Raw genomic sequence first — 12,116 nt, forward strand, 5'->3', positions numbered from 1 at the left:
GTTTGCTCTGAGCACCGAGACCGTCGTGAAGTCTAATTGCGTATTTAAACGGCGCGACAACACAAATATAAAAATTCCAAGTATGATGACGGAAATAAACACTTTACGCCAAGATCGCAAACGACGTTGGCCGCAGCCTCCGCTCCTCTTCCTGCTTGTTTTATCTCGGAGGCCATGCTTTGGCGGCGTCACAACAGTTCTTTACAGCACCAATAGTAAAAAAAAAATGTAAGTAGTTGTGATGCGTAAAATTAGCGTTGGCGACAGCTTACTTTGACTGGTATGTCGTAAGGTTTTGTTTATATGAGGTATCTGAGGCGAGCGGCCGGCTTGGGCCGCCCCGTTGTTTTTAGCGCCAGCGCGGCCCGCCTGCCGCTCTAGTTGGCCACATTGGGATTCAGCGAGCGCCATCTGGCACGACTAACATTTGTCGCCGTTCGTCGCCCCCTCGCGCGAGCGCGTTGTTGCGGTTGCTGGTCGTCGACGTCGGCTACGACTCGTTTGCGGGTTTGTACGCCCGCCTTTTGTGTAAAGAAGTCGCTCTGGATATTACTTTTTCCAGGCATTCATGTGGTGAAGATTCCGAGGCTGGACGTCCGACGCTGAGAGCAAGCAGACGCCAAACGGTAGGGTGGGCGATACCAACGTTTGCAGCCTCGGGGGCCCGTTTCTTTTTTGTTCTGTTTCGCCTTTGTGTGCAGCTACACCGGTTGCCTTTTACAGTAGCGTAATAAGGGCATCGATGCTGCCAAGGTGTTCTTGACTGTACACATTCTTGTGCTTGCTGCTGTTTTTCGCCAATTCGAACACCGTGATAGTTGCGCATCTCTTCAGTAAGCCTAACGTTGCCTTTTGGGAGTGCAATGGCGGTTGATTGCGTAGCCTCTCACGCCATTTTGTGATAGTGTGCCAGCATTTGTTGCCGTTGGCATACGTGGCAGTCGTCATATCGGGGACGTAGCCAGGATTTTATTTCGGAGGGAAGCTGGGTCTGCACATCCCAATGTGCGCATGTTGGTGCCTATGTTTGTGCTTAACGTGTACGCGTGCCAATTGTGTAAAAAAAAAAAAAAAATCGACGGGTTAAAGCTGTTTGCTTGCTACGGCAGTGCGTTGAATGTTGTGAATAGTACGTCTCGTTTCTTGCAGGTTGCTGCTGAGTTTGAGCAAGACTTACCAAGCGATCCCCCAGAGGTGGCAGCTTGGTACTGCACGAAGTCTCGACCAATGCGCATTTATTTCCAGTCACTTTGAAGGTTAGTGATGTAACACTTGCGTTGTTCCGTGGGCTCGTGGATTATTACTTTAGATTTTTTTTTTTTCATTGCGAGGTTTTCAACTGGCATTGTACACGGAAGATCCGCGTTATGGTTACGTCCTTGCATTTATCTTGATCAAATAAAAAAAGAAACTGCTGTTTGCTAAAAGCGGCATGACACGGTCGCCGCGGGAAGTCGTACACTGGCCACTGGCTTTTCAAGAAAAGAGCGCGACATGTTTGTGACGTATCTGCGACCACCCAGGCGTCTACGTGGATCGGCCTCCAATGCTGCAGCTGAGGGAATGGACCCCGCCTGCCTTTTCTGCCTTGCGCAGCCTGGGTCTGCGACAGCGGCCTACGCTATTCTGGATCCTATGAGACCGCAAAGCTAAACTGCGTTACTACTCGCTCTTACACGTAGCGCGGCAGCGTTCGCTGATAGACCTTTCTCCATGAACGCCCCCTTACAAATCTGTAGAGCAGACTGCGTTTACTTAGGTGTCATCACAAGTATAAAAAATGGAAGATGATCCCATGAAAACGCATTTTGACACTGCGAATTATTACAACACACCTGCGCACCCCATTGTGCAATACATTTAATATTGCATAAATTTTTCAAGTGCGTTCGTACACTTTATGCTTGAGGAGATTGAAATTGCAAACTGTAAATGAGAAGTTTCGTCTATGTTTGGGTCATGCCAGTTAACTGTTTTATGCACTGATTGCAATTGTTCGTCGAATTCTTGGACTTGCTGCCCCCCTAAGAATCAACCTTGTGCACACCTTTGACGTCTGTTCACTTTTCATGATTATCGGACAGGGACTATATTCCGAGGCTATCACTTTCGGAGACAAGGTCTCTTTGCGTGACTTGGAATCTCGCATGTTATGTGACTGAATTGACTTGGCTGCCATTCCTCAACAAGCCAACCAGTACGCACTGGACAGCAATATTATGGGGACATCTTCAACTATGAATATGGCCCCTGTGCCTTAGGTCAGTTGGGGTTTCTACATTGGTTGCAGTAGACTTTTTAGTGACAATTGACCTGTGGGGAAATTTTGTGCCAGAACCTTATCTTGCTGTGCCACACATATTGTACAATTCAAGAAAGAACTTGGAATATACGTGAATATACTGGTATAGGGTCGTTTTTTTCACACTTGCGAAGCAGGACTATGCAGTAGCAGAGAACTAGTCATATAGGTTGGAAAATTGATGCCTTTGGTTTAGTTAAGCATTCTGTGAAACATACCCTGTTACCCTAAGGACATTAAAGGCAAAATTTAATTTTGGGCTGTGTAAAAGATGTTTTTGGGCGGTGGAAGTGCAAAGCTGCATCCTTGCATATTTTCATGCATGAAGCAAAAATGGTTTCATTGCTCTCTATGGGCTTGCAAAAGCAGATTTTTTAATACTGAAACTGAAAAACTTCTTATACACTGGCAGGAAGCTATCCTTAGCATGAGCTCGAAGATACACCACCACCCAGGGTGTGCAGAAAAATCTTGGAGGTGACTTTCCTAGCTGCTTTTAGGAAAATGAGATTGCCAGTCCTACAGCTTTGCCAAGACTGATTCATTAGTACACGGTTGTACTCTGCCACCAAAGCAAATTTTATCGCGGTTGGTATTAAAGGGGCCCTGAACCGCCCCCAGGCTTAACACATTCAGCAAATAGAAGATGCAGAGGACATCGCAAATTTGAAGCACCTTCAAACAATGTGGGGGGTGGCTGCTGGCAGCATTCAGCTGTGTGTGGGTGGCAGATTCCTAGAAAGCTATAGTTGACTTCAACTTAAGAAGGCAGGAGAGGTCCCGCCCAGATGACTGAAGTGTGGCAGCCGATTGCCACTGCGACTTAATAGCCCAGCTCACAATCCCTGCCATGTTTTCCTTTGGCAGGATCACCAGCCGTCCGGCTCAGGTTATTCTAGAGTGCGCCTCATTGGTGCAGGCTTGTGTGCATCCGCCTTTGATGTGGAAGTGCCGCTGCCTTCTAAAGTTGTACCCAACTATAGATGGTGTCGCACCGCTCCTCTCTCTGGGAAAGGAGGGGTGTTGAGTGGATGGATTAGGTAAACGCTGCATCTTGACTATCTCTTCTGATACACGTTTTCAAAAAATTTTCAATAATATTTTTCTGGTATGCACTCTACTTGTTGCGAAGCATTTCTAATGCTTCAGAAAAAAGTGGTTCAATGCCCCTTATAGGGGCATTCAAACGTTTTTCAGTCTGCCTTCTGTAGCACTGGAGTTTGTGTAGTGTTGAATACTGAAATGAATGGAAGAATGATGATCAAAACCTCTGTACGAGAATTATCAGCCTTCAAATTTCAAAACACCAACACACGATGAGAAAAACATTCCCTTTCGCATTTCAGTCTGCCGCTGACGTCAATGGCTGGTTCCAATCACCTCTTATAGAAATATACCGGAAGGCTTGTGTTATGGTGGTCATTGCACAACGCACTTAGTGGCGTTATGTGATTGTTTTCAAAATTTATTAAAAAACAAGTTGTTTGGTACCTGACAAAGTATAAGTGCTTTTATAATTTTTAGCTCGCAATAATGTGGCCTAGCTGGGACCACATGAATATTACATGCGACTTGTGTCAAGCCAGTAAAAATGCCCAGCCATTGTCGCCACTTCCATGCAAACAAACGTCACTTCCAATCACAAAAATAGCTGTTGTGGGTCGCTGTAGCGTGAAATTAGTCGTTGCTCTGTTGAAACAAAATTATGACAACTTTGTTTTCGCTGTTGCCACTTGTGCAACAATATCGTTACATTCTTCATTACCAGAAGCAATGAAAATGACCTGCTTAATTTGTGTTGCAAGGCTCCTTCAAGGTGGTGCAGAAATCAATTGCACACCTTAGTATAGTAGGCTCAGGGACCGCCTTTTAGATAAGTGTAAATGGACCTAGTTCATGTGATGTTTAACAGACTGATTTTATTGCTGTGTCGCTGCTGCAAAAGGTGCTATACTGGTATTGGGCCTTAGCCGACTGAAATGGTTAAGGCTGGAAAGTTAAAGTTGGTATTCATACGTTTGGCCATCTTGTGCTTACACTCGGACAGACAGGCTAGTATGAGGATTCTAAGAGCAGGGTTGAAGCGTATTCTGGGCAAATTTTGTGAGCAAAGTTCATGATGTATGCTGCTGTACAAATCTGGTCGATGCACGAAGCGGTGTCAGACGAAGGCAGCTGTGCTGGGAATAAGACATTTAAATTGGATACTTAAATCTAGGTTCAGTGTAAAGTAGCGTGGGAGTATTGAAAATTATCTTGCAAGGGTAGACCCATCCAGTCTAGTAAAGCAGCAATGGTGGCCTCATAATTATCACCTGAAGAGAATGTGGAAATAGAGAAATTAAGAGTGGTATTGAATGACCATGTAGTCGAGTTCCTAAACGAACGAGCAAAGTCTTGATTAGAGTGGAAAAACTGCTAAAAAAACTTTTACAAGAAAGGACACGAGACCATGGCGCTGATGTCCTTTCTTGTTCAGTCTTTCTAGCGCTGTTTTTCCACTCATAATCGTCAGCCAACCAGCCCAAATGCATACCCTACTGCAACAAAATCACGCAAGGCAGAGGTGAATGCATCTGGCAAGTCTGGCCATGCGAGATGCAGGCTGCTTTGCTTTGCAGGAATAATTGCACTAAGGGCATTACGTGTAGTGAAATTACACGTAATTCCACTAACACTTTCGGAAGTGCATTTGTCGGCATGTGTGTCGAGGCAAACCAGTGACCCATGGAGTCCCAGCGTGCATTCTGCAGCCTAATGTACACATAAAAATATTTTCGCTTCCAGTGCACCCATGTGCACTAATAATGACACTTCCTCTTTCTTTTTAAGAACAACTGTTTTCGAAAGCCTTCTATTCTACCTGTACAGTGATGGTTACTGAAGCAGAAATATCACTAGAAGTCGCTAAAGCTCCTTTTATCTGCAGTGGCTCCTCTGCAGAACAAAACTGATACCAAAGGACAGAGTAGAAAGAGAAAGCTTTTTATTGAGAAGCAGAATGGTTAGCCAGCATATGTTTGCTTACATGCTATTGTGCAGGGGATGGAGTAGGAGGAAAAAAAGGCCATTGAAGAATGTGAGCAGAAAGAACAGTACAGAAAATGAAAAATAAAAAAACAGTGCAGGTCTCTCAAAAAAAACAGTGAAGCAGTAATTGTGGTTTCATCGTTATCACTTTAAGCAGATATGGAAGGAGTGAAATTCAGAGTGGCAGTGACTGACCATGTAGTCAAGTTTCTAATGGAACCAACAAAATCATGCAAGGCAAAGGTGAAAGCATATAGCAAGACTGGCCATGCGAGATGCAGGCAGCTTTGCTTTGCAGGAATAATTAGAACAGACAGTACATTCGCGAGTTTTGCTATACACTCATACACCAAAACCAGCTTGCCCAAGATTCTACTCTTGTGTGATATGAAATGTGACATGACTTACTATCATAAATGATTGCTGGTGTTCTCAAACTGCAATGAAACACCATTTTTTGCCCTCCAGTACTAATATTGCAGCTGTTATCAGTTTCACACAGATGCATCAAGACACTACTTGCAGCTGCCATCGGTCCCGATCTTGCCTCATCACAAAGGCTCAACACATATACTAGCGTTATTACTGCAGAGGCTTCTGCAATATTAAGTCGTAAAACACACTGCCGCCAACATTAAGAAATCGATGATATTACTGATTCATATGTTGTGGCACATACATTGCATACTGCAAACTACACAAAAATCCAATCATTAACAATCTCAAGAAGTACTTTAATAATGGCATATTGAAGCACCTCGAATTAGTTTGCTTGGTACCAGGTCATGTATGTATTGATGGAAACGAAGTGAATGCTTGTGCAGTAGCTGCACAAGGAAGCGGCCTTCACAAAATTAGTCTGCCATATCAAGATATGAATGCAGTGGTTCGCTGCAATCTACATTTGAAGTCGCAGAAACAATGGGATCCCAAAATTAACAAGCTCCATATAGAGCAACCTTAGGTTAAGAAAAATTTAGTTGCCCCTCGTCGCGATAATTTCAAGGTCGTTTTTTGCAGAACTTAAATAGGATACAAATACAGCATTCCCTTTTTTTTAACTGACACAAGTGCACCTACGTGTGTTAGGTGTGGAAATAGCCGGTCGATTTTACATGTTCTTGTGGAATTCATGCACATAAGAATGTGGAATGAAAGAGCACTTAGGTTTTCGAAATGAACATCCCGCTTCATCCATCACTTTTTCTATTCAGGAGACACATGTTTCAACAAGCTTTTTTTTTTTTAAGTTCAATTTCTTCGTGTTTTGGAGACCATGGTTGTGGCCTGGCCTTCAACGTTGATGGCAAGGCTAGTTTGCACCTGTGAAGTATCGGTGGCTTCTCAGTCCCTGCCACTCTAGATTCACTTGGATCTGAAACCACTAGGTACACCTAGCAGCAAAAGTTTGAGATGTGGGCTCTACTGCAGATGCTAATTTCTGCTCTCTTAGTGCATTATGCTTCTACTCTGGCAGGTAACTAACTGTATTGGTCGCAAGAACTACTACATGCTGTAACATTCAATCGGAAGTTATGTTCACAGACAAAGTGGGAATGTAGATTTCTTGGAAAATTTCACGTCCCACAAACTTTTGCTCGAAGTTGTACCTCGTGTAGGTCATGTTTTATTGCAGTGCTACCCACCAACCCTTTTTAACTCATGTACTATACCATCATTACTCATCACAGCCACATTACTGTCGTGTGGAAGCGACATTGATTTTACTGCTGCCGTAGCATTCAGTTTAAGAGCACGAGGAAAATTATTTGGTAGTGTACACTGAAAACGGCAGTCTTAACACACTATATCCACTGTTGCCTTTGTACCATTAAATGTAACCAATAATAACTGCATTACAATTTAAGGAAGTGACTGTTTTATGTGGCATGTGAGCATTTGCCACATGATGCTTTTACATGACTATCTTCTAATATGACATGTTAAATTGTTATTCGTGCTGAAAGATCAGATTTCTTATAAGGACTGCTCGATAGGTTTCTGGTCATCTTAACTGTCGTTAGGTGCAGCTGTGGCTTTTGACCCAAGCTGGAGGAGACACAGATGGAAGGCTTAAGCTGTGAACTTCACACACTGACCTCTCTGCTCAAAGTAGTGGGATCTTCTGCTGCTTCGGAAGAAATCATGACTGGTACATAAAGTGCCTTGGCTGCACTGTCAAAGCGATTGCATGTGGTGCTTTGAACACTGTAGCTGTGCCACATTAGTTGAGCTAAGTTATCAGTTTCATTTTGTGCCCACCAACTGTGCAACTCGAGTCCAATAATGACCAGGAGATCACATCACCTTTATACAGAGCCTGTTCAACTGATGTAACCTTGATCACATATTGGAACTTGCAGACCAAGGTAGTGTTTCCTGTACAATGCAGAAAGTCAACCAGAGGCCACTGTGCTACGAAAGGTGAACAAATACTCGTGTACTGTGGAGTTTTGGTAGAAACTTATAAAGACAGACAGTAGAAGTGGCTGAAAATACAGTGGTGAAACACTACACACAAGACAAAGCGCGAGATGATAGTAACATGGGTACACATACACTGACAAAATTAACATGAATTCCATAATTCACACTTGTGGTTCTGGGCAAAATACTTTCATTGCTGATAATACAAACATACTCACACGTTAGTACAGTCTGCAAGAAGCTCTATGTGAATTCTGAGCTGGCACGGTATTTATTTACTGCAGAGCATTTGCTTTTATTGGATGCTTCATCTTGGATTTGATTGAAGCCCAGGTTTGTGACAGTTACACCGTAACTTCTGGCTCGTATCTACTCCAATGTTGCAATAGCACTGGTCATCGTAGAGGCTTCCAGCTGCTCGTCATTATACTTTAGTAAGGATCACCACCTCACGCCAGAGATATAAAGGACTAGGACCTCGGCTGGCTTTGAATCTGTGCTGCTAAGACATTGGCAATGCTAGGAGGAACAACGCATTACCATTGCAGTGCACACAATAGAAATGGAATGTTACATTGACACAGCTCTGAATAACTTGTTGGAGCTAAGGGAAATGTCAGAGGGTAAGGGGTTACACTTTGTAGTTTTGGCCTATGCACTGCATACCTTGACACACTTCGATTGCCCCACCCAACCTTGTTTTTGATGCACATCATGCATTTAGTCTATGGTTGGGTGAGAGTGAACATAAACAAGCTGCTAAGGAAGACAGTTGCTGCCATGATGAAGACAAATCCACTTGTTCAAACGATCTCATTTGCTTGAATCGTGTGAGGTTTAGGTTGAATGAGCTCTACCACAGTTAACCTTTGCACTCAGCCGTGTTGCAGTGCCAGGACGTTCAGTTAATATCCTCGTATTCACACTGAATAGTGTGTTACGATGTGCCACTGATTGGTAGCCTTTTACAGAGTTGCAGGGTGTTTGGTGTTAAATATTCCACATTATTTATGACTCTCTTCATGGTACAGCTGCTGTATATTTTTAGACTGGACACATACTGTATTTCTTAAGATTACACCACGACATAAGGTCATGTAAAATGGCGCCGTATTTCCTGGATAAACTGGCTTCGATGTAAATATAACTAGTGCTGGGAAGACAGACAAAAGAACCTTGCCAACCTGCCCAACTGACCACGCTTGTTAAATTTCTTGTTCATAATGCCTATAAACTAAAAATATGAAGCATTCTATCGCAACCCACAACTGCAGTCTCTCCAACACCCTGCCTTTCTGGGATGCTCTGGGCTTTCACGTTAAGGTGCATGGAAAGTTCATATGACTGTCTGATTAATGCTATATCAAACACTTGAAGCCCCTAGTTTCTCATGCTGGTGCAGTCGGATAGCATTGGCTTCACATGGTTCTATAACGGAATAGGGAACAAAAAAAAAAATGGAAGCAGTACTGGTTGTGGCATCTTGTAATGCTGTGTTCAGAATTTTTGAATAAGCCTTGTGTTGCATTAGCATTTTGTTTAAAGACGTGTGCAAAACTACTTTTACGTTGCTGCCAAAATGTTGATGCCGGCATAAAGTAGAATACAGTTTGAGGTTTGAAAACTTCGGTGAAACGGTTAGAAGATGCATCCTCTAACGCTGCTGCTTGTCGATATATTTTCAGATTTAGGCTGCTGCAGTATGCTTAGACTTTCTGTAGGTGCAGCACAATTCATTGAATGAGCCAAAAAGATCTCGGTTGTATTTACAGAGCTGCTGTGGAATTGGACTTTTCTCAGCTTGCAAATACAAAGCATTTTATAAATGCAAAACATTTCTGAGCGAACCAAAGGCACTTTGACCATTTCAATCTACCCCCCCTCAGTGGTGTAGTGGTTATGGTGCTTGACTGCCGACCCAAAGGGATCGAATCCTGGCCGAAGCGGCTCGCATTTTGATGGAGGAAAATTCGTAGTGGCCTGTGTGCTGAGATTTTGGTGCACGTTACAGAACACCAGGTGGTCAAAATTTCCAGAGCGTTCTACTACGGCATCTCTTATAGTTATATTGTGGTTTTGGAATGTAAAATCTACAATGAATGAACCCTTTGCTGTCCGAAACTTTTACCCACCTTCCATTCGTTCCAGTAAAAAAAAGCAAAGCGCAAGTAAAAGAAGCTTACTTACTTTATTAAGGGATTACGCATAATGCTGTGAGAAAACACATGCGGTAATCAACCCTGAAAGAACTTGTCCAGCAGTGCCTGACAACGGACCACTGCGGCCGTGTTGTTTTGTCCGGAGGGTCCCGACAACGGACCGCTAGCCGCCTGCATCTGGGCACTCTCATGGTTGCCTCTTTAATTGGTATATACCACAAATCGCCTTGCGAGGGCATGAATGTATGAGGAACATAGACAGGTTATGATACGAATAACCTAACATGCCTGCTGCATATGTCTTGAAACCCTTCCCCCCAGTCACGTGTGGCTCATATCCTCATACCACGCCCTGAGGACTGCGGGTATGCGTCACAGGTGATTCGCTGTCTATCAACCCAGGAACAGCGAGAATCTACTTCAGAAATCGTATTGTGATAATTTTAAGGAGCCCGTATCACAAATCTGCAGCTGACAGCGGTGTTGTTGAGCAAAAAATTCAGATGGGCGCAAAGAATAAAAATCGTGATTCAAGCCCGAATTGAACTCAGGCATTCTGCATGGCAGTCAGGCGACTTGCCCCAGTGCCATGCCAGTGCTTGAAACTGCTTCGGAAAAGCCCAGGAACGAAATAGGTCCTATACAGCCATTATGTCGGGGGTAACATCAATAGTGCTTACTGTGTTGGTTCTACGCTTCTATAACAATGTGATAAACTTGCGCATGCACTCTAGTGACTCTGCAAGCTATAAGAAGCGTTGCTCGACCCTGGAGTACGGCAACAACCGTTACTTATGACATGCATATTGTTGCGACGCAGTGTGCACTTCGTTTTGATTTAACTGACATATGTGCAACGGGAATGTGACTTTTCGTCGGACTATAAGCTACTCTTCAGGTGCCAGTTTGGTTAATGTGCCTGGTAAGCACACTATATGCTCACAATTACTCAATTTACACAAATATGTCGATGTAATGCTTTACTCAAAGCAAAATGGGAAGCTTTTCGCTATTTCGCGTGAAATTGATTCCTGCAATTTGTGGGATCTGCCGGAATTACCCTCATCAGAGGGCAGCACAGGTAAATGAAAAAGGATTGCTCGTGCTCAAGTAAAAACCTACTGGAGTAATGGGTGCGATCTTTGGTCAGGCACATTGACAGTGCAGAAATGTGAAGCTTCACCCTGGAGCAAACATCCTGAAAAGAGAACTATAGTTTGGCACCGAGCGTTAGTGTAGCTTCACTTCAACTATGGTAATATTTCTCTTGAACGAAGATCGAGTAAACGAACTATTCACTTGTACGAACTTTCTTTAAATCCCCCATGGAAAGACCGCTGAGCCCAGTGTTAATTCACTTCAATTTAATGAAATTCAGTGCACAGCATATTTCAGTTCTACGAACATATTATTTTGAAAACATTTAGACTGCGGGAAGAAAACAACACATTAGAAACAGAACAGAGGCACACACGAAGTGCAGATTTCTAACTGCGTTTATTTCTTGAAGGTATAATATTTATAAAGATTCATAGGTTCAAAGGTGAACCAACTACCCCAACAACATGCCTTACTTCAGAACATATTATGTGACAGCCTCCAATGCCTCCCCGGTCATGTTGACTACTTCAAGTACAAGTGCACTTCTTGGAACATAATTTTATCGTTGCCTGCACGGTTAGCTCCGCCAACGGTGCGCCACCGGAGCTAATAGTGGAGGCTTCAAGTTTATGTTGACAAGGGCGCCTCATTACCACGTGACGAAAAGTGGGCCCCCAATTGACCTTGAACTCGATTGGCTGCCGACATAGTTTCGAAGCCAGCAGGAGTCATAGTCTCAGAGACAGCTGCAGCCTTAGCGCTACAAGCGCGTGCTGGTTGTCATAGTGCCAAACGGCAGAAGCACTGATGCTTTTGGAGAAATTGAGGTCGTTTTCTGTCCAGCAGAGTGCTGTGTCGGGGAAGGTTCATGAGAGTTTGGACACAGTAATTCGTGACCATTGCAGTCATAAGAGCTCAAGTGCAGCAAAAGGTTACATTCTTCACAAGATCCTCAGTAGGCATAAGTTCACATGCAAATGGGCAGCATGATAAATAAATGGGTTGAAATTTTATTTGAGCAGCTGATATTTCCTTTGGCTTGTGATAACAAGCTACAACACAGATGTTTCATTTCACTGAACTTTCAATTTAAACTT

General features: G+C 43.5%; 1 protein-coding gene across 2 annotated transcripts in view; it reads left to right on the plus strand.

Annotated features, from left to right (window-relative positions):
- The first annotated feature begins 450 nt into the window (after window positions 1-450).
- The window catches only part of LOC119377454 (RNA-binding protein 12), a 61,679-nt gene continuing 50,013 nt past the window's right edge, over window positions 451-12,116 (plus strand). Inside the window, exons 1-2 of one of the 2 annotated variants that reach the window (XM_037646919.2) lie at window positions 451-626; window positions 1,150-1,256. The gene's annotated coding sequence lies outside the window, so the exon portion shown is untranslated. The remainder of the gene's footprint in view (window positions 627-1,149; window positions 1,257-12,116) is intronic. The other variant, XM_037646921.2, reaches the window with a different exon arrangement.

The sequence above is a fragment of the Rhipicephalus sanguineus genome, chromosome 1 (genome assembly GCF_013339695.2).
Source record: "Rhipicephalus sanguineus isolate Rsan-2018 chromosome 1, BIME_Rsan_1.4, whole genome shotgun sequence".
NCBI lineage: Eukaryota > Metazoa > Arthropoda > Arachnida > Ixodida > Ixodidae > Rhipicephalus > Rhipicephalus sanguineus.